Below are 24,519 nucleotides of genomic sequence, written 5' to 3' on the forward strand. Positions count from 1 at the left end.
CAAATATCTTTACTGATGGTTCTAAGATGGGCATAGGAGCCTATGTTATTGATAGTCAGTTCCCCATCCAACATCAATTTGAACCAGGAAACCCACAATGGGTAGAGCTACAAATTGTTATTAAGGTTTTTGAGAGTTGTCTTTTTCCTTTTAATCTGATATCAGATTCTAATTATGTAATAGGAGCACTTAAGGTGTTAGAATCTGTAGGTGCCATCAATCCTAACAACAAGGTTTCATCTTTATTTACTCAGTTACAAAATTTGATTTTGGGCCGTTCTGCACCCTTTTATCCTGTACATATAAGAGCTCATACGTCTTTCCCTGGACCTATTGTTGAAGGAAACGCAAGGGCAGATGCTGCTACCGCACAATTTGTTTTCTTTCTTCTCTTGACAGTGCTCGAGACTTTCATAATAAGTTTCATGTTAACTCCCAAACACTTCGTAAGCGCTTCTCTATTCCTCGAGCAGAAGTGAGACAGATTGTCTTAGATTGTTCTCATTGTGTTCCATTTCATCATCTCCCTTCTTTTGGTGTTAACCCCCGAGGCTTGCGACCTCTTACGATTTGGCAAATGGATGTAACTCATATTGCAGAGTTTGGTTCCCTAAAATATGTTCATGTCTCAGTAGATACTTTCTCTGGAATTATGCATGCCTCTGCTTTGTCAGGAGAAAAAGGCCATCATGTCATCTCCCATTGCCTAGAGGCTTGGGCCGCCTGGGGCCTTCCATGCTCCTTGAAGACAGATAATGGGCCAGCGTACACTGGTCAACAATTCACCTCTTTCTGCTCCACTATGGGAGTGCAACTGACTCATGGCTTGCCTTACAACCCCCAAGGTCAGGGAATTGTGGAGAGAGCTCATAGAACGATTAAAGAACTTTTACAAAGACAAAAAGGGGGAATAGGAGCAAGTCGTACTCCTAAAGAGCGTTTGTCTCTGGCTCTTTTTACCATTAATTTTTTAACTTTGGATGCAAATGATAATTCTGCAGCTGACAGACATTGTTCGCTGCCTGCCCCCCCTTCCTTAGGGAAAGTGAAGTGGAAGGATGTGCTTTCAGGCCAGTGGTACGTACCTGATCCCATGCTGATATGGGCACGAGGTTCTGTTTGTATTTTTCCACAGGATCGAATGGAACCGCTTTGGGTGCCTGAGCGACTCGTGCGTAGGATACCTAGGAGTCTGTTAGCATTGACTTCAGCTAAAGGTGTGAAGGAACAGAATGAAGAATCTACTAATCCTGTGGTGTCTGGTCCTGATGATCCAATGGACCAGTCAGAAGCCAGTTTCTAAGATAAGGCTCTGGGCGGTTACTCGGGCATGACCGATACCTATGCCGATCCATGCTGATTCCAATATTTTGCCAACCCTTTTCGCCACCACTTGTGAGATGGAAATGCCATGTCATGATCCTATGTCTACTGAAACCTCCGTCTTTAATCTTACATCTTTTAATTTGACTGAAGTCTTTTGTTTTTCCCTTTATGGTAGCAGTCAACACTGTGTGCGTCTGCTCCTTAAAAATGTTACCTCCTAGGACAATCCCTTGCGACATAACAGTGTATCCTTAAACATACTGACTGCTGCCCTCACGCAGGTCTCGCAGGGATTGCAGTCTGGATCTGGTGTGGGAAATAATAGTGTAGTGGTAAATGTCACCACCCTGGTTACTGTGAGTACCGGTCATTTTCCATGGGCAAGGAAAAATGCGACAAATGCCACATGGTTTCTTGCTTCACCCGCTTGTACCCCTTACAAAAGCTTCCCCCCAATATTTACTCATTGTCAAGACAGAAATTGGGATTATAAAGAGGTGGCTCTGGGATTCTCTATATCTCCATCCCTTAAGAAGTTTTTCTATAAGTTCACAAAAAATGGTACCTCTACCGGATCAGGGTGGCCTTTTTATCAGTGGCTGATAGGTAATCGGGCCGGAGCCACGGCTGACATCTCTGCTTTAGCCTTATTAAAAGGAGGCAATTTCTCTTTGCATAATGCAACAGGTACTGTCACGGAAGATATACAAAAAGGACATCGACTAGGAAACTTGTTGTTGCATAAGCAGCTATATAATGCTACTCTTCCCCCTGCTCCAGTATGCTTATCCCCCCTTTTCTATTTCTTTTATCAAACAGTTCAGAAGTGATTTTAAATTGTTCTAATGACATTATTACCTGCCTGCTTTCAGAGTGTTGGAACGGTAGTAAATCTGTTGCTGTGATTGTAAAGGTACCCACCTTTGTACCTGTCCCAGTGGAGGTCAATCCAGATAATTTTCCATTGGTGAACCTCTTCAGAGAAAAGAGAGACTTTGGCATTACCACAGCAATAATAACTGCTATTGCTGTCTCTGCTGCTGCAGCCACTACCGCTGCTCTAGCCATGACCAATCAAGTTCAAACAGCACAAACCATTAATCAAGTCATACAGCAAACTGCACAGGTGTTAGAATCCCAGGACCGCGTCAACAGACATATCTTATCTGGGATTTTGGTGGCAAATCAAAGGATCAATTTACTACAAGTACAGTTGGATGAACTTTTCAACATTGCACAAGTTGGATGCATCGGGAATCATAAACACATGTGTATAACTCCAGTAAGATATGAAGAAGCAAAGAATCAAAGCCACTTGATTTCCGCCTTTCTTGCAGGCAACTGGTCCCTAGAAGCTGAGAAGATGATGAATCAACAATTATTGCAGATTGCGATTTTAAATGACACCTGTGTTGAGCCTGTTACTTTGAGTCAGTTCTCTAACTGGCTCACCTCTGCCTTTAGTTATTTTAAAGAATGGGTTGGTGTGGGGATCTTTGGATGTATTTGTTTTGCAGGCATTTGCCTTTGCCTTTGGTTTATTTGCAAGTTAAGAGTACGTCAAGCACATGAAAAGGCGGTGTTAATTCAGGCTGTGCTGGCCATTGAGCAAGGGGTGTCACCTTCTGTGTGGTTGGCTAATCTGGCACGGGAATAAGTGACATTTTTTAGTTTATCTCTGTTAGAGTTAGAATTATCATTTACACTAGGTTTCTGCAGGGTATTGCCGTAATTACTATGTACTTTTCTTTGAGGACTGTGTATTTGCATCCTGGGGATCTCTTGTACTAATTAAGACTTCAATTGTCTTGTAACTTCCACCTTTGATCCTGAGCTATAACAATAATGTTGGATCAAGAGAAACTATCACAAGAGACAGAAAAAGGCCCCCCTCCTGATCCCTTCCACGCAGCTCCATGGCCACCTAGGGAGGGAACACCCATGTCCTTGAAGCAGTCCTCCCCCTAGGCAGAGATCTCAGCAGCTCCATTCCTCAAAAGTAGTAAGAAATAATGTTTTGTGATTTTCTGCATTCAAACCTAACTTGATTTCTCAACCAGGAAGAAAAAGGGTTAAAAAATCCTGGGTGATCCTCCCTCCCCCCTGCCTGGCCTTGCTGAAGCCTGCTTTGGAATGTAAACTGCAACAGTCTCAGCGAGAAAAGGGGGGTAACCTGAAGATAAGAAAAAGAAAACAAAAGGGTGTCTGTTTTAAACTTCTGGGTTGCTACACAGAACTAATTCATTTTCCAGGATTCTTGTTTTGTTTTGTTTTTCTTTAATGCTGTATTTTTGAGCTCATAATTTTGATCTTGCATACCTAGGTTAATGATTTTTTTTTCTCTCTTTTTGATCAGTTCTATTTTTTATTCAACTAAAGTTTTTGAACATCTGTTACATTGCAATGGAGATTCACCTATAAAGTTACAAGACCTTTTATTATGTGTTATTTGTATGTCATGCTGTCTGGTGTCATGTCTTGTCTGCATCAAAACTGAGCGCTCCTAAAATTAAAATTTAAAAATGGATCCAAATACTCTTATTCACGTGATTTAAAAGGGTTCAATTTAAATTGAGTAAACTATAAAAGTGAAATGTCTTTAAAAATAACTTGCAAGTCTCTAGGTGGTCAAACTAATGGAATGTTGATGTTAAACAATGTCTAATACCAATTATTTCTAGGACTCTTCTTCAACAGGAAAGAGACAACAACTACAGTTAATCATTTGGCAGAAAACACTGCCACTGCCTTACAGACTCAAGAGACCTTAAATCAACATTTAAGAATAGGCATCTTCCTAGTAAATCAAAGAGTGGACTTATTACAAGAACAAGTGGACTTGTTACAAGAACTTATGGGTCTGGGATGTGTTCTTTCTTTAAGAGCAGTTTATGTTGCCCCTATCACTTTTTATAATGATAGCCATGCAGCTATGTTGTCTAGAAATCTTTCTCACTATCTTATTTGTACTTTGTCATATGGGTTTGACAATTTAACCCCTCTACTAAGAGCTAAAATTATGAGAGTCACTACCACCAGGGTAAATGTGGCACCTGTATCTGAAATGCTCAAATGGTTCTCTACTGCTCTAGGTTTTGTAAAACAATGGGCAGGCCTTGGCTCCCTAGGACTAATATTTTAGGTGTTTTATATCTCATTTGCTTAATTTATTAATTACGAACACCCAATAGAGAGATCGAATCATCCTTCAACAAGTCATGACAGACTTAGAGGCCGGCAGTTCCCCTCAAGTATGGCTGAGTATGCTGGACTGGTAGTCAAAGACGGGTAATGTAGGAGGTGGCCGTATACCAACCTAAGACAGAAGCTGTAGCATGATCTACAGTCTTTGATGACGGGTAAGGATACGGGCTGACCCCTCAACCTAAGACAGGCACGGTCCCAAGCCACTTATAAGGCCCAGAGAAGGCGCCACTCTGGGACTGACGTTCACTATTTGCCACTTTTGCACAGTAGGATAGGGCCTCTACCTTCACCTGTGCTTATAAAATAAAGAAGGGGGAGCTGTGGCGAGCCGTCTCACCACCATGATAAGATGGCGCTGGTTTCCTGAAGTGCTTTCTAGATAAACAAGCCCATATATGGTTGAGCCAACTGTTGCAAGTGGGAGCACCTATGAACATTGGCCAAGTGGCAGGAGTAGATTGGCTATTGCAAGAGTATAAAAGTGTATGAATTTGGCCCTAAGAAAGAAGAAGAAAAACCATGGTTTTATAATAATAAGATCCTTATTAAATTGCTGAAGGAAGATTCCTGTGTCGTGCTTTCTTGCGGGCGAGGGACACGACACAGAAATTGAAAGGGCAGTCCTTAAATTCATATTGAATTGTTGACCCAGAATATCAACATCAAGTTTAGAAAAGAAGTATACTCTCTTCCTATTTTTAAAATTAACAATACCACTATAATAGTGAATAGTGTGGTACTGACTTGAAGTTGGACATATTGATCAGTGGACTAGAATCATAGTCAGCAATAAACCTTCATGTTTACAAGGAAATTATTTTTGCCATAGTACTAAAAGTGTCCAGTGAGAAGAGGATAGATTTTCAAATAATGATGCTGAGACAGGTGGGGAACTGCATACAAAGAATGATGTTGCACTCCTGCCTTAAACCATATATTAAAAACCTACTGAAATGCATCAAAAGTCTCAATGTGTAAAGAGGTTAATGTATAAAACTTGGAAGAAAACATGTAAGTAAACCTTTGTGACCTTGGATTTGTCAGTGTTTTCTTAAGTATAACTAAAAGCATAAGCAAGTAAAGAAAAAAAATTAACAGAATAATGAGACCTTCAAAAATAAGAATTTTCTTTGTTTCAAAAGATATAAAGAGCTGGGGTTGTAGCTCAGTGGAAGAGTGCCCAGCATGTGTGAGGCACTGGGTTCCATCCTCAGCATCACATATAGATAAATAAATGTCCATCAACAACCAAAAAAATTAAAAAGAAAATGATATCAAGAAAATTTAAAAGACAACTCACTGAATATAAAAAATATTTTCAAATTACATATTGAATAAGGGACTTCCATTCTGAGTATTTAAAAAAAACTTAGTAATAAAAATGCTCAATATGCCCAATGAATTTGAATAGACATTTATGTATAAGAGATGGGTAAATGGTCAGTAAGCACATGAAATAGTACTCACCATTATTAGTCATCAGGAAAATGTAAAAGGAAACCATGATATACCACTTTACACTCACCAGGAATGGCTTATATAAAAAAGCCAAATGATTATAGATTTAAAGAAATTGAAACTCTTACACAGTGCTAATAATATTATAAAATGTTATAACTACATAGACAGATAATTCAGCTGCTCATTCAAAAAAGGATTGTCAGGTTACCTTATATCTTACCAATTCTACTAGGTGTGTGGTAAAGAAAAATGAAGGCATTTGTAGCCATAAAAATGTGCACGTGATTGTTCATAGTAACATGACTTATAATAGCCAACAAATAGAACTAGCCCAAATATCAACCAACTAATAATCAATAGATTTTTATATCTATTATAGTGGATTACTATATTCATAAAAATATTACCATTATGAAAAGGAATGATGTTTTAGGCATGTTAAAACATAAATTTTAGCATTATGGAAATTCTTCAGAAATCTTAGAATGAACCCACCATTTGACCCAGTTATCCCATTCCTCCATTTATACACAAAGTACTTAAAATTAGCATGCTACAGTAACACAGTCACATTAGCATTTATAACTGATCAATTCACAATAGCTAGATGGTGGAACCAAACTAGATGCCCTTCAATAGATGAATGGATAAAGAAAATGTGGTATATATACAAAATGGAATATTATTCAATCATAAAGAAGAATAAAATTTGCAGGTAAATGAATGGAGTTGGAGAATGTCATGCTAAGTGAAATAAGCCAATCCCCCAAAAAACAGGCCAAGTGTTTTCTTTGATAAGTGAATTATGATATGTAATGGAGGAGGTGGTGTGGGGGCCAGTAAGAGAAGAATGGAGTAACTTTGGATTGTGTAGAAGAAAATGGAGGGGTGAGGCAGGAAAGATAGTGAACTGAGACAGACATCATTACCCTATGTACATGTATGATTATATGAATAGTGTGAGTCTACATCATGTACATAGATATGAAATGTTGTACTCCATTTGTGTACAATGAATCAAAATGCAGTCTGTAAAAAAAACCATGAATTTTGAAAATGTTATAAGTGAAATAATTCATTCACAAAAGACCATATGGTATGATTCAATTTGTATGAAAAATCAAGAAAAATCTAGAGACAGAAAGTAGTTAGTGGTTGACTGGGACACTTGGGGTAAAGTGTTGGGATGATGCTAATGGTAAGTTTATTTTTGGAGTTGGAAAATGTTCTAAAACTGGATGTGGTGATGGGTTGCACAATTTTATTAATATTCTAAAAATCACTGAATTATACAGTTTGAAAGTTTGTGGGTGAATCAGATACTGAACCCAAATCCATTTACTCACCTCTGGTAAAGAAGTTCAATGAACCATGAACAAGTTATTGGAGTGAGGATAAAGATATATTCCATAAGCCAGCAAAACTGAGAAGATGGTACTACTACCCCAAAAGATCATCTTGACACAAGTTTCAGACTCTATTTATCTTTAGACAAGGGGAAAGGAGGGAGTGGTGTGGTTAGGAATGGATCTATGACTGGGAACTTCTAGGCACCTGTTTAATGGTCTGGAGTTGGATTTTGCAAAATCTGGTAGTTGGAAATCTGTTCATCATGATGCCCCTGTAAAACTTAAAATATCTTAGATACCCTTTTCTTGTTGCCTTTAGTGTTGAAATGGGAAAAGAAACATTAGAGAAATTTGGGGCAAATCAACCTTTTAATACCAGTTCTGAACAAACATTCCTTAAGCTACTAATGTGTTTATATGTAGAGTTGAACAGAAACAACCTGATCCAGAAAATTAAGGTATCAAAGGAGACAGATAAAATTCAAAGGCAAAGATGCCAGACTTTTCACCATGTTTAGTCACCCTTTGGATATCTGCATAGGCCCAAGTGAACAGTTAGTGCTTTTCTTTTTCTTTTTAGTCATAAATAGACATCACGCCTTTATATATTTCTATGTGTTGCTGAGGCTAGATCCCAGTGCCTCACATGTATTAGTCAAGTGCCTTACCACTGAGCCACAACCCTCACCCAATAGTTAATTCTTTTGACAAATGCAGCCTTCAAGTCCTTGAAAGGTAATATAGGCAACAGTTATCATCATAAACCCACATGTCAGAGGCACTCTCTGCAGCAGAGCTAGTGAAAGACTAATATAATCATATATTGATCAGCTGTGTGGTTTGACGTTCAAAATTGGTGATTTTTAAAGTCATCTGGAAGTAAGTGAAACTGGAGAGTTTACTGAGATTTTCCCTCAGTTACAAATTATGTCTCAAAAAAGCTATTGTTAAAAAATCCACTACCACAACAAAAACAATATAACCAGGGATACATGGTGCTTTTGGTCTTTGTGTCTCCTAAGTCTCTATATTTTGGACACTTTACCATCTTCTTTCTTCTTCTCTTCATGTTTTATGTTATTATGTTGAAGAGTCTGAATTTGTTGAATATCTTGTAGTCTTAATTATTCTGAACACTTTCTTGTAGAGATATGTAACCTGTTTCCTGGAAGGAATGCTTTATAGTCACATATTAAAATGAGGTAACTCATAAAATTTTACTGAGATTGTGATCTTAACACAGTATGTGGTTATCAAATTGCATTTATTCATGAAAGTATCCATAAAAGTACTATTTGAATATTTTTCAAATTATGAAATGTCTGTAATTTTTTTTCTTTTTTTTGTTTGAGGTTTTATTGTTTGAATTATAGGAAATGATACCTTAACACTAGTAGGAAGCCAGTGAAGAACTTTGAGGGGGAACATAGTATCAGGCTTATTCTTTCAAAGTATTGTGCTGACTGTTACATGGAGGTAGGATTGGAGTCAATCACATGACTGTAGTGGGAGAATAATTAGGCAACTCTTATGTAATTAGGTGAAATAAGGTATCAATTTGGATTGGGAGTGTGGGTATAGAATTAGAACTGCACTATTTTGAAAGGAGATAAAATTGATTGGACTTGTTAATGGATTCCATGTAAGAATTGAAGTGTCAAGGTTGATATCCAGGTTTAAGACTTTTGCAACTGTATGAGTATTGATAGCTGTAACACAGAGTAGGAACTATTTGGGGGAATCTCAATATGTAGGGTAACCTGACAAGTTTATTTTGGATATGTTGAGTTTGAGATGGCTTTGAAACAGCAAAATGGGTTGTGTCTAGAAGCTATTGCCATGAGAGACCCAAAACTCTTGGAGAGGTTTTATATATATATATATATATATATATATATATATATATATATATATATATTCATTCATTAGTCATCAACTTATAGTAGCTAATATCAAATATTGAGTAGCTCCAATATTTAACACTCAGGCAAATGAGAATAAATAAGCAAAAGTGATTGGTAAGTAGTAGCCAGAGAATTAGAAGGGAAACCAGGAGAAATTGATATCACAAAATCTGAAGAGGGAGAGTATTTCAAAAGGAGAAAGTACCACATCTTTCTTCAAGAGATCAAATATGCATTTTGAAACACAGGTTTATTTTCATAGCTTATTAATCATGTTTGTGGTTGTATATATGATTTTGTATCCTGAATTTGCTTTACTCAGTTTATCAATAATGTGTTTCTATTTGCTCATTGTATTCTTCTTTTTTTTTTTTTTTTGTACCAGGAATTGAACTCAGGGGTACTTGACTTCTGAGCCACATCTCGAGCCTTATTTTGTATTTTGTTTAGAGTCAGGGTCTCACTGAGTTGCCTAAGTGCCTCACTTTTGTGGAGGCTAGCTTTGAACTCAGGATCCTTCTGCCTCATCTCCCAAGCTGCTGGGATTACAGGCACACAACATTTGCATTCTTTTATGATGTTCTCATTCAGATGCAGCTACATGAGAAAGCAGAGAGGTTCAGAGGAAGAAAAACAACATAGTTTATATATTCACAGGTCTTAGAGACAGAAGGCACTGCAGGTTATGCAAAGTCACATGAGAGACACCAGAGTGGTCAAGAGGTGGAAGATAGAAACAAGGGGAAAGCATTAGAAGGCAAGACTAGGCAGGGTGAATAGGAGTGGCTAGCTAGAATAATTTTCCTAAGGCATGGATCACACAGAGGAGGTTTGACTCTGGATTGGTTAGATCAAAGGCATCTTCAAGTATGCTTTTTGTTGTCTCTAAGCATTGGCTAGCTCAGGGAGGGGCAGTCTTTCCCCAGTTAGAGGGCTTTTTAAAAGATATTGAAATATCATAATACATATACAGAAAATAAGTATACATACAATACATTCATAATCTTTAGTCCATTGGACATAAAGTTAACTTAAAATTTCCCTGTTAACCATTATGATATTTCCAGGTTTATGCTGTTATAAATAAAGATCTTTGTACATGTGGTTTTGCAGGGTATATTTTAGGTGATTTCTTAGATTGGTTAAAATTCCAGAAGTAGTGTTGTTTTATCAGAGCATTAGGATATATCTTCATGGTCTTTAAAGTCATTTAGCAAAATGACCTACTTTTGAAGCAAAGGTCATCACGTCTTTTAAAATTTTTAAATTATTTTTACAAATTGACATTAATTATGATAATATAGATGTAAAAAGAGGAAAGTAAATACTAAAGTTATTAAAATCCATCTGTTAATATTTTAGATAATATCCTTTCACATATCTTTTTCAATATAAATTTAAATAGCCATTTTATATAAATTGGATTTTTTAATAACTCACCTTTATATTTATTGATTAGATACAGAATGACTCTTGATTTCCTGTTCTGAAGACAGTGAAATCTTTTAATTTATTTGCCAATTATTCCTTGACAAGTGATTCAGAATGATAAATGAAACTTCTGACTTTACAGATATGAATATTTGTATACATACATGGAGATGTTATACCCTATGATCTAATCCATGTTTCTGATTTAAAATATAACTAAGTTTTCTCAATAAAGAGCATTAATTTTTAAAACTGAAACAAATCATCTTCACTGTTCTCACTGTGCTTTTTTATTTTTATGTTATTTCTATAAATATTCAAACAAAAATCTCCAATCTTGAAACCGACTTACAATGGCAGTTTGAGGCTTTTTTAAAATAACTTTTAAAATATTTTTAAAATGTAAAACTGCTGAAATTACAAACAAAAAATTACAATTTTATTTTTTAATTTATTTTATTAAAATAAATTAATAAATTTAGATTTTTTAAATTTATTTTTTAAAAAATATTCTGAATTGTTTTTATACAAGTAATCAAGTGCTATTTTTTTCAAATGAAACTCCTATATAAGCTAAAAGAGGATGTGTGGTCTTGCCCCTTTAAAAATCAATATACATTTTTTTGTTTTATGCTGGTACTTCAATGATTTCAAAGAAGTCATTTGGCTAGGATCACATAACCTCTTTCTGATATGTCATCTTTCTCTTTCTGGAAATGTACAACCTCCTTTAGTTTTTCAAGCTGTTGTTCCTGTCTTCTGCATTGCTGCTGGGCAGTTTTGAGCTTCTTCCTGAGCTTTTCAACTTGTTGTTCTAGTTGATGAATCCTTTTCCTCTGGTGCATTGTAGCCTCCATAGTATAGTTGTAGTCACAGAAAACTGAAAGATTATCAGGGGTCTGAAGAGGCAGCATTAATAACCCAATAGCAGCATCATCCTGGGAAATGGGAGGTGTTAAAGGAGGTGGGGAAGCTGTTCTCGTGGCTCCAGAAGATCTTCCTTCTTGTCATGTGACTCAGTACAGAAAAATATTGTGGGTACAGCATTCTCTTTCAGTAACTTGTTGCACTCCCTCTTAAAGCAGTCTGGAGTAAAATGTTCTGAACAAATACTGCTGTACCTGGTGGGCTTAAAGTTTTTTCTTCTGACAGCTGCCTCACACTTTTCACAAAGACTGGATCAAGTAAGAGGAAACTTGTGGGAAGAAACAGGTATATCCTTATCATATCAGTTCTTGCAGCTGTAGGCAGAACAGGACTGCACCATCCTTCTGGTCCTCAGTCACTTCACCTAAGCCACACCAGAAGGAAATTGAAAGGGCTCACAGTGTCGCTTAGCTCGGTTTTGACACTCTCACTTCTTCTGTAGTTTTGGTCAACAGTTACAATGATGAAAGCCTCACTAGGGAGCAACTACCATGCCTGTTTTGTTGTTTGCATTAGCAGAAGGACCACAGTCATCAGCCACCTTTCATCTCCAAGATGGCAGAGGTCTAAATTGGATTATTTATTATGCTTGCTATGGAATATTCTATGATAAGAATAAATCTATGTTATCATTTTTAAAAGATATATGTTTATTTTACCATTTAAACTTCAAAGAGTATGTATATTAAATTTAAGCTTTTTAAATCCCTTGATGTGCTATTGCTGGATGAGAGTAAATATGCGTACTTAAGTTTTTTGAGGGGATAGTAACCGGGGATTGAATCCAGGAGCACATTAGCACTGAACTATAACCCCAGACCTTTCTCCTTTTTTTCTCTGAACAGGTTCTCACTGAGTTGCTTATAGCCCCACTGAATTGCTGAGGCTGTCCTGAACTTGAAATCCTCTTGCTTCAGCCTCCCAGATCACTGGGACTCAGGCACTTGTCATTGTACTCAGTACATACTTAAAATTTCAAGTGCACATTGCCAAATTCTGTAGCATATGTGGATTTTGAGAGAATTTTAATAAAAAATATTTTTTCTTTAATTTTTGGAAAATTTTGGTAGTTAATTCCAGACATCTAAAACTGCTGTGTCTTTCTATTTTTTTTTATCATTTTATGTTACCTTTTACCTATGATGACAGAGCAGCTACAGTGGATGCCATTTGTGAATGCCAAACTTCATGAGCCTTTTATACAATTTATATATTGGTCTCTATGGCAGCTAGATGATGGAACACAGGCAAATGACTATAGGAACCTATTTTCAGGTACTACTTCAATTTGTTTTAGTTCCCTTGATTTTCTCTCACTCTCTCTCTCTCTCTCTCTAATAGAGAGAGAGTGAGTGTTTATATATATGTATATATATATATATATATATATATATACAGAGAGAGAGAGAGAGTTTATATATATAAACTGTATTTATAAAATGTCTTCCAGAGATTTTGATAAGAATAGTATTAAACTTGTATATCAAATTGAGAATTGACTTTTTATTGTGTTGCATCTTCCAATTTATGAACACAAATCATCGTTTCACTTATTTAGAACATTAATTTCTTTCATTGACATTGTAGTTTTCTGCATAGAATTCCTCTTTATGAGTTTTCACCTGAGTAAATTTTATGTGATTTTAATTAGCATTCTTTTAAGTTTTGATGTCCATATGTTTGCAATAGCATATAAAAATATAATTGAATTTTTTTTGTTTATTTTGTGTCCTGTGATGTAGACCTTAGTAGTTTTAGGAAATTCTTAACAGACTTCTTGGGATTTTCTACATAGATAGTCATGTTATCTCAAATAGAAACACAGTAGCTTTTGTTTTTGTTTTCCTTTTTAATATGTATAACTTTAGTTCCTTTTCATGGTTTATTGCATTAGCTAAAATTTCTATCACTATACTGATTATACATAGTGGTGAGAGCAAATATCTTTGCCTTGTTCTCCACCTTAAGGGGCACCGTTTAGTCTGTTGTCATTAAGTAAATATTAACATAGTATTTTTATAGATGATTTTTTTCAATTTGAGTTAATTCCACTCAATTCCTATTTTTCGGAGGTTTTATCATGAATGGGTTTATTATTGAATTTTTTCAAATGAATTTTTTTATTGATTTGTAAGGTCATATAATGATTTTCATCTTTAACTGCTTAATATGGTGGATTACATAGATTTTTAAGCATTGAATCAGCTGTGCATTCCTGACATAAAGCCCATTTAGTTGTGATGTTTAATTCTTACTTATTGATGAATTCTGTTTGTATTTTGTTAAGGATTCTTCATTTACATTCATGAGGAATATTGGTCTGTGGTTTTCTTTGTTTCGAGCTTTGGTTTTGTTTCAGAGTAATGTTAGGTTTATAAAAATGGTAATTATCTCATCTGTAAGCAATTTTGTAGAGTTAGTGTTAATTCTTAAAATTTTGGATAGACTTCTGCAAGTGAACTGTTTGGATCTAGAGATTTCTTTTTTTGGGGGGGAGTTAAATTTTGAAGTTATTTTCCTTAATAGTTATAGAACTATTCTAATTATATAATTATAGAATTATAATTATATAATTCATATTGGTGACTTCTAGTTTGTGCTTTTTGAGGAACTGAACCATTTCATCTACACAAATTTATTTGTGTAGAGTTTATCACAATACTATCTTTCTGAAATCTTCAGTGTCTATAGTGATAGCCCTAGTATATTCCAGATATGGAAATTTGGATTTTCTCTTTTTTACCCTAGAAGTTTGTCTTTTTCATTGTTCTTTCAGAGGTTTATCTGTTCATTTTGTTGATTTTTCTTTCATGTTTTTGTTCTCAATTTTGTTGATTTCTTCTTGCTATTATTTTCTTGCTTCTCCTTGCTTTGAGTTTATTATGCTCTCCCTCTTCTAGGTTACTGAAGTGAAAACTTGTTGATTCAAGACTTTGCCTCTTTTAATATATATATATATTTATTAATTTGTGCTATTTTTCCATCCTTTCTGCTTTAATCATGTCCTACAGATTTTGATATGTTTTATTTTCATAACATGACCCATGAATTATTTAGTCTGTTGTAGATCTTTCTGTTCTTCAGGTTTGGTTGTTTTGTAGATAATCATAAGTTGTTTTATATCCTCATTGATATTTTATCTAGTTCTATCAAATGTTAAAAGGTGGTTTTGAATATCACAAAATGTATAAATGCATTCTACTCTCATATGCAACTAATTAGAACAAATAAAATTTTAAAATATTGAAAAAAGAAGTATCTAGCATTAGTAGTAAATTTGTGATTCTTCTGTTATTTCCATCCATTTTTACTGCACATAGTATATCTCTGTTGCTCAGTCCATATACATTTAGGATTGTTTTGTCTTCTTGATAGATTGACCCTTTTATTTTTATATAAAGTCCTTTTTTGATCATTTTCTTTTCTCATGAAATCACTTTAACTGATATTAATTTAGCCATTTCTGCTTTCCTTTGATTCATATCTCATGATATATCTCTTTCCAATTTTTTTTTTACATTTGACCTGCATATATTCTTATATTTGAAATGAGTTTTTGTAGACACCATAGGATTGGGTTATGATTGTTAATCAGTTTTGTCAATCTTTGTATTTTATTTGGTATTTAATTTGTACATGGTAGGGCTTAAAATGTCACCATATTTCTTGTTTTTATCTGTTTTTCATTTTTTTTGGTTTCTTTTTCCTACTGTCTTGTGGGTTACTTGAACATTTTTTAGAATTCCATTTTCATTTATCTATTTATCTATAATCTTTTGGGTATCTCTCTCTCTCTATTTTTGTGGTTCTGAGGATTGAACCCAGAGCCTTGTGCATGTGAGGCAAGCACTATACCAATAGAGCTATGTCCCCAGCCCCTAAGGCATATATCTCTTTGATTAACTTTTTAGTAGTTCTTGGTATTATATTATATATGAATCACTTATTAGTCTAACTAGTACCATCATTTTACCAGCTTTGAGTAAAATAGAGAGATATGACATATCTTAAACTCTCTCATTTATAATATAATTATGCTAAATATTTCTTCTGTAGCTGGGCACTTTGGCCTATGCCTGTATTCCCAGCATGGACTTGAGAGATTGAGGCAGAAGGATCTTGAGTTCAAATGCAACCACAGCAACTTAGAGAGACCCTAAGCAACTTAGTAAAACCCTGTCTCTAACAAAATATAAAAGAAAGGCCTGGAGATGTGACTAGGTGGTTAAGTACCACTGATCTGGTACAAAACAATTTTTTTTAAAAAGAACTGCATGAGATAATGTTATTGTTTTTGCTTCACCCATCAAACAGTTTATAAGTTCAAGAAGAGAATAAAAGTCTACTGTGTATTTTTGTGTTTTGTGTTCTTCTTCCTGATGTTCTTTTAGCCTTTCCTTTCTGTTAATAGAACTTTATATTTTTATAGTAGATCTGCTGATGACAGATCCTCCTGTTTTCTTCATTTTGACATCCTGATTTTTCTTTCATTTCTGAAGTATATTTGCACTGGGAATTGGATTTGTTAGAGACTTTTGGTTTTCTCCAACCTTTGACTTTTTAGAAATGTTCCAGATCCTTCTCATTTCCATGGTTTCTGATAAGAAGTCTATTGTCATTTGAGTTATTTTCCCCATACATGTAATATAGAGTATCATTTCTCATTCTCCTCTTTTTTTTTTGCTAATTTTCATAAGTTTGACAATGATAGGTCTTAGTTTTGATCTCTTTGGATTTATCCTGTTTGGGATTTGTTCAACTTCTTTAATCTCTATGTATATTTCTGCCATGTCTGCGAAGTTTTAGTCATTGTTTCTCAAATATTTTTTTAGCTACCTGATCTTGCTTTCCTTTGAGGACTCTATGACATGACTATTAAATTTCTTGTTATACTCTTAATTCCTTAACATCCTATTTGTTCATTTTTCAGTTTAGTTTGGTTGTTCAGATTAACTGTTTTCTGTTTTTTACTTTCTAGTTAACTAATTCTTTCTCTAGTCCCTCCATTCTGCTACACAGGCTATTCACTAAATTTTTATTGTGTTTATTTTATTTACAGTTCTAAAATTTCCACTTGACTTTTCTTCTATATTTTCTTTGGTAAGACTTTTCAGTTCTTCAATGAGATTTTCTAAAAGTATTTATAAATACTCATTTTATCAGAGCTGTGTTAAATTCTTTGTTGGATAATTGTAATATTTTGTCATATATTGGGATTTGCAGGTCTTTATTCTCTTTTTTTCATTTGGTTATGTGACTTTATTATTTTTGGTATGGTGAGCATACATATTTGGCCAATATTGATTGCAGATATTGGTGAAGCCTCAATAATAATTTAAAAAAATAAAATTTTTGTGTTTTTTTTTAACTTTTTTTCCAATTAAAGAGAAATAGTGTCCACACACTTATTTGAAAAGTAAAGAACAATTTATTTTCCTATTATAAAAGTAGTATAAAGCATTAGAAATTTTTTAAGCAAAAATAAGTAGAATTCCTTATTCTTGTCATTTTAACATTTTTACCACACTAATCTTGAAATATTTAATTTTAAATTGAGATTTTAAACCTGTGTATTACTTTTTTCTAATTATATTATACTCTTATTAGCAATGTATTTGAATTAGATTACACTGCTTGTGCCACCCAGTCATTTGGCATTAGATACTCACAAAATCTCAGTATATCTGTTTGTAATTTAAAAGTTGAAGCTTGTTATATGCATTGCAGGATCAATATTAAGTCAGGAATTGTTCACAAATCCCCATTCAGAGGCAGGTAACTATTATAAACTCAGTGACATAGGATTGAAGAATTAGAATCATAACAAAGAAAATTTTAAGTTATTTCTCAGTCTTGCTTAGCAAAGCATACTCTCTGCAGCAGTCTGAAATGGCTTTCTTTCATTTGATTCTTGGTGAATATATGAAATACCACTAGATTCTTTTATTTTAGAGGTAATTTTTTCTATGCCATTATTCCAATTTTGCCTTCTTTCTTGTTTCAGTTTGTTCTCCATGTGAATTTTCTATGATTCTAACCTAGTATTTTATTCCTTTGAAATTGTTCAGTTTTCAGAGTCACTGAGGACATTTATAGTCAGATTAAACTGAAAATAGTGAGATTAGAGATGATCATTTCCTAACCAAATACAATAAGATACACCTGAGAAATTGGTAATCAGCGATGGTGGAGCAATGGTGAAAAGAGAATAGGCAGTTCACCTCTCTTCCTTTGATGATTCTCTGTTCCAGAAATAAAACTTGATCTTATGTGTTTAGAAAAATATGTGTTTTAGAAAAATAAACATACTTAAGTTTCTTTTCAGTTGATTGTAACCTTCTAGTCTTGCATATTTTCAATTGTTTCATTTTTTAATTAACATGAAATTTATTTACTTTTAGTTCATTTATTTGATTGCAATATTTAAAATAAATGTTTCCTGAGCATGAACAAATACCCTAAGATTCTACATATTTTTAACAGCATTCAACAATGACATCAACATTGAGAAGACTAGGTGAAGACATATTTAAAGGAGTGGTAATTAAAGGAATTCAGGATAATTCTTCAGAACATTCTGTGGAAAATAAACCAAAGACAGTTGCTTTCTTCAAGAACTCCAATTTGCCATTGAGATTTTTGTCATCCTTAATTGTTCTCAAAACAGTCACTCAAGGTAAGCTTTCAAGCATGCTTACAGAATAATTTTTAGTAATTAGGAGAGGTAATCATATAATAAAGCAATTATTTTATAATAAAATATGTTTTAAATTTTTAGCATGAGATTTTGGCTTATTTCATAATGGTGGCACATTATTTAAAATCAACTTTTGTTTGCTGAATTTGAGAGAATTATGTCTTATGTATTGTTGCTTCTTCCCAGAAGCCTGTGTTGATTCTCTTAGATCATTTTCTAATAGCACCCTTCACTTACAATTGTTGGCTTATTTGTCACATAAATTGGAATTGTTAGTTAGTTTTTATTTTCTGTTAGACAACCAAGTTGGCAAACTATAGCTTATAGAACATATTGGGTCCACCATCTCTTTTTGTTAATAAAATTTTCTCACACATCCATGCTTGTTTGTTTTGTCTTAGCTATGACTCTTTTAGCCTTTGAACAGCAGACTTGAGTAGTTGGCAACAGAGACTGTGTAGTCTTTAAAATTTATAAAATTATTACCTGGTTCTATACCAAAAAAGCTTATAAATTCTGCACTAATTAGCTTACTGAGAATAAAAATTTATTTTGTTTATCTGTCCATACCTAGCATGGTGCTTGGTATATAAGAGTGAATTTACTGATATATAAAGAAATAAATCCATTAAAAATAATGCTACATGCATAAGACCTGGACTCAATCCCCAGCATTGCAAAGGAAAGAAGAAATGAAGGGAGGGAGGGGGCAAAAGAGTGAGAAAGAAGGAAATGCTTCAACCAAAGATGACCATAATATTTTTCCCTCTAATACTAGGGATTGAGACCAGGTGTGTTCTACCCCAACCCTTTTTATTTTTTATTTCAAGACAGTGTCTCACTAAGTTGCCAACTTGGCCTCAAATTTGTGATCCTCCTATCTCAGCCTCCTCAATTGCTGAGATTTACAGGTGTGCAGCTTAATTATATGTAATGTCAACTTAATTGATATACTTTAAATTATTACCTTTAACAGTTGTCATTCTGAATCATTAAATATGAGAATTTTTGTTAAAGTGAGTCATGCCAGTGTAGTCAAGCAATAAATTTTTATATCTATTGTGTTTGCTAAATTATATGACTCAGAATGGTGGTTTCTTTAAATGGGCAATGACAATAATTTAACATGGCTACTTTATCTGAAGTATGTTATCTGTTGTAACTCCCAGCAGTAAGTGAACTAATGGAAAAACAAGAAGTCATAATTCTTCCTTCTTACTTATTTTTGCTTGGTTTTGGTTCTAAAATTATAATAGACTGGTAACTGTTTGAAAGATCATTTATGAGCCAGGCATGGTGGCTCATGCCTATAATCCCAGCAACTCAGGAGACTGAGGCAAGAGGATCACAAATTAGAGGCAGCCTCAGCAACTTAACAAGACCCTCAGTAACTTAGCAAAACCCTGTCTCAAAATTAAAAAGACATGGGTATACTCAGTGGTAAAGTGTCCTGAGTTCAATCCCCAGTATCAAAAAATGACAAAGAAAAGAAAGACACAATTATCCCAAAGTAAAGTTTACTTCAGGCCTATTTCAAAAACTTATGTGTTAACATGCACACATAGATGAATAAAGTTTTATCAGACCATAGCCACACATTTACAAATGTACATATTCATCAGAGATCCAATAAGGTTGATATCAGAAATTCAGTGCCACATTAGTACAAGAAAAAAATTTAAACATTAATAATTTAATTAAGAAAAATTCAAAATCATATATCAATGAATAGTATAGTTTGATAAACTATCATGTTCATTCTTAATAACTCTGTAAAAGGCAAAAATACAGCAAGGAATATTTATTTAAAATGGGGAAATAACAGAAGGGAATTATGTGCTCCTTGTCACCATTTTTGTTCAGTACATTATTGGACATTCTGATCATCTTTAAAGAGCCATGAAGTATGACAATTGGAAAAGAGTAGAGAAAACTATGAATTCAAGAATGCTCATGTATAAAGCCTAAAACAACCAATAAAAGAGCCAGTGAGGGGCTGGGGTTGTGGCTCAGTGGTACAGCACTTGCCTAGTATATGTTAGGCACTGGGTTTGATTCTCAGCATCACATATAAATAAATGAATAAAATAAAGGTCCATAACATCTTAAAATATATTTTTAATAAAAGTCAATTAAAGGAAAGAGGTATAGCTAAAATGCCATAAAGGAGATAATAAACACCTTAATTAAAACACTAATAAGTGGGCTGGAAAGATAGCTCAGCTGGTAAAGTGCTTGCATTGCAAGCACAAAGCTCTGAGTTCAATCACCAGTACCAAAAAAAAAAAAAAGACTAATAAGGTTGTCTCTTTGGATGACCAAGTAACTTTCAGAGTGAGGACTGTTATTGGAGATGAGTGTCATATTATAGTGACTAAGTGGCCTTATTATCAAGAAAATATCATAATCCTTTATTTACCAATAACATGAAGCAAAAACTGAGAGAACTTAAAGAACAGATTATTTTTTTAATTTTGAGACTAGGTTTATTAAGCTTCCCAGACTGACTTTGAATTTACAATCCTCCTAATAGTAGCTATCTATTATCAATATCAATAGACTTCATTGTTGTTTATATGAAGGATTTATTTGTGGTGCTGGGGACTGCATATCTTTTTATACAGTTGGACTTTTTGTTGTTGTTCTTTTTTAAACCAGGTATCTTATAAAAAGCCAGTTCATTAAGAAATGTATTCAAGATGTTACAAAATTTTCTAAAATTTTTCTGTGAGCTGCTGATTCTACCCCCCTTTCCACCTTGTGCTGTTTCCCAGTTATGCTTCAAGATTCAGTTCATATGTTACCACCTAAAGACTTCTTTTCACCCTCTAAAGCTGTGATAAAACCTTTCTCCAGCATTCCAACAGAACAGGTGTGGGGGTCTCTTATGATACTGTACCATGTTGTAATTACCTGCTCACATCCATCTACAAGTGTAGGTAGTAAACTACCAAAGATCAGGGATCTTGTTTTATTCATCTTTCCAGCTCTACAGTGTAGGAGAGTACCTGACACATCCCAATAATAATTCACTGAACTGACATTGCAGTGTGGCATCATTTATCATATCAAAGCTCAGGGTATAGGAGTTTTATATAAATGAATGTTAATCTGCTAGATGCTGATGAACTACTTGAAGGTTGGTACACAGACTTATTCAAGTTCTGAACTCAGCATCCAAAACATCAACTATACCACTGAAATTTTTAATGAATTAAAAGGAACTAGAAATTTAACTTTGCTATGTTGCAGTATCCTAGAATTTCATAGAGCATCTAGAATTTAGGAATTTGAATTTGCTATCTGAATGCCAAATCAATCAGGTAATGCCAATATACCCCAAAAGGGATTATATACCCCATAAGCCCATAAAGCTAGATAAGTACATTATAGCTTTAAAAATCTCACAGGAAAAGAAAATATATATGACATGGTGGTGCAGGCCTGTAATTGTGGCAACTTGGGAGGCTGAGACAGGAGGTTCTCAAGTTTGAGGCCAGTCTTGGCAATTTAGCAAGACCCTGTATCAAATTAAAATAAAAAAGGACACTGGGTGTAATGTCACATTCCTGTAATCCCAGGGGCTTGGGAGGCTGAGTCAGGGGACCCCAAGTTCAAGACCAGCCTCTGCAACTTAGCAAGACCCTATCTCATAATAAAAAACAAAAGGGCTTGAAATATAGTTCGACACCCTGGATGCAATCTCCAATTAACAAAAATGAAGAAAGTAAAGCAAATATAAAAATGTATTTAAAAAATGCCTAATGAGCCTTTTAAAAGCTTTTTTCTTAATATTCCAGTTGAGATTAGGGACTGCATTCACTACATTAAAAACTCTGAAGTACCATGCATTTTCAACAAATGAAGGGGATACCTATTTTTTTCTCTGGATCAGCTTCTAATATGGAATGTTTAATATTTTTCTTTTTTGGAATTTTTTAAATACACAAAGCTTTGCTAACACATACTGTCTCACCTCCTATGTAGCTACTCTTATTAACTATCTTGAGTTTCTAAACTGTAAGTCAAAAACTTGGTTCCTCTTTGTTATGCTAACAGCTAAAGAAAAATATCAGTTTCATAATTTAAAACCTCTAGTGATTTCATATTGAGAACAAAATAAAAATCAAAACAACTTAGAGCAAATAAATTAAAGAAACTACTAGTCCTATAACATTTTTTTCTATGAATCCTATAGTCATAGTTGACACCCTCACCTGAGATACTCCAGCTCTGGTTTGATGAGCTTTCTTTTGGTGACCCCAGTTTCCAGCAGCTGAAGACTATTTTAAGCCATGAGATATTATTCTTGTTTTAATTGCCAACTCCAAGTTAAAGTCCTTTCCTCGATCAATAAACTTCTGTTCATAGATTCCCACTTCTTTCAGCAAATTCCTAAACATACTGACAAAATGGTATTGCTTTAAATGTGTTAATATCTACAAAATTCATTCTTAACAAGGACAATATTGCCCACAAGGGGTTGAAAATGGTTGTGCCAGGGCACAAAACCAAACCAAAACAAAACAAAACACCCACACACATATATAGTATATACACCTGTGTGGCAATTAAGAAAATGTGTCAAAAGAGTCTCAGTAGGACAATAACAAAAAAGGCTGAAAAATACTAATTTATAACAAACTGACAAAACCTGTGCAAAATACTAATGTTAATAATCTTTTTGTAATGCCTACATATTTTGCTGTTAAAAATAATTTTTCTGAAATTTCACTATAGAATATATTGGAAATATAGAAACATCAAGAATAAAATTTAAGGCCAAATTACATTGTTATATTGTGTTCATAAAGGAATATGTAACAACAAAAATGATTATGTACAACTGTAATGCACCAACAAAAAAATATAGGGAGGCCTGGGGTTGTGGCACAGTGGTGGAATGCTTGCCTAGCCCATGTGAGGCATGGGGTTGTATGCTCAGCATCACATAAGAAAATAAATGAGTTATTGTGTTCATCCACAACTAAAAATATTTTTTAATCATGGGCGAAAGGGTGTCAGTTCTGCTGTTTAGGTTCAGCTCTGTGGTACCAGCCCTTCCCCATGGTTCACCGTGAGGAGTTTCATGTTTCTTTGCCTCCCCCACCACCTCCCTCCTCTCCTTCTTCAGATGTTTCATCAGCATCCTCCCCCAGAGTCCCAGTGAGTTTGGGCTGGCCAATTTCAAGCAGGAGCAGCGACCAAACTGTGGACCCACTGGGGGAAGTGGAGCTGCAGATCAGAGATGCAGCATTTTCTCTAACTAAACTTTTTGAAGCCACATCTGCAGGATCAACTCAAATGGAAGAACTTGCCCTCAAATGTACAGAAAATGCACATTTCCTTAAAAACTTGTCAGGACCTCTTGAAAGAAGACTATGATTCTTTAAAACCTAACAACTGATTGGGCCTGATTTGGACAGTGTAACATCCTTCTTAACATAAATTTTTTGCACATGTATTGCAAAATAGGATGATCTCTTCAGCAGTTCTGAATACTCAGAATGAATTTTTTCTGGATTTTATGAAAGAAGAATACTGATATTTTTGATGCAGACCAGTATTCATTTAATCTTAAATACTTTCTGCCCTCTAAACTTCTGTAGAATCCTTTATGGAAGTTAATTCCATCAGTAGATAATTAATGTTAATAGTGCTACCAGTAGCATACTACACAGATCAAGATACAAGAATGGTAGACTTTGAAGTTTAGCTTCATTTATGGTCCAAAGCAGTTAACTAAGGTTGCCTATGCTAGATCCAACTCCATTGGGGTAAATTCTCTAAAACCTATGATTGAGTCTTGCTTTTATATCCTTAGCACCTGAAACAGTGTCACAGAACACTTGCTAAATCCTTGTTGAATAAAAGACTTGACAAACATAATTAAAAGCTTTTTTCCTTCATATTTTTAGCATGAAGACTGTAATTGTTTCTCTAAAATGTATGAATCTGAATTTCATTGACTTGAAGGTAAACATTCTCTTTTTTAATGGGGATTTGAACTTTGTTAGTAGTTTTTAAAAATGTCATTTTTTTAACCTATGAAGATGCTTTTTAAAAAAGCATGTCAGAAAATGAAAGCATGTCAAGAGAGAATGCATGCTTTTGCCCTATTTACTTCTATGGTTAATTACTCTCATTGTTAATATTTCTTGTATTTTACATTTTTGTATGTTTGACTGCTTGCTTTAAAATACCTTATCAGGGGCTG

General features: G+C 34.3%; 3 pseudogenes; 2 read left to right on the forward strand and 1 right to left on the reverse strand.

The window, feature by feature from the left end:
• LOC124975147 (coiled-coil domain-containing protein 138-like) overlaps positions 1 to 18,738 on the forward strand; it is a 34,972-nt pseudogene extending 16,234 nt beyond the window's left edge.
• On the reverse strand, positions 11,307 to 11,945 carry LOC124975150 (THAP domain-containing protein 1-like; annotated as a pseudogene).
• A 4,631-nt stretch (positions 18,739 to 23,369) lies between the features above and the next one.
• Positions 23,370 to 23,709, forward strand: LOC124975148 (renal cancer differentiation gene 1 protein-like; annotated as a pseudogene).
• Positions 23,710 to 24,519: the final 810 nt, after the last annotated feature.

Source organism: Sciurus carolinensis, unplaced genomic scaffold (genome assembly GCF_902686445.1).
Source record: "Sciurus carolinensis unplaced genomic scaffold, mSciCar1.2, whole genome shotgun sequence".
Taxonomy (NCBI): domain Eukaryota; kingdom Metazoa; phylum Chordata; class Mammalia; order Rodentia; family Sciuridae; genus Sciurus; species Sciurus carolinensis.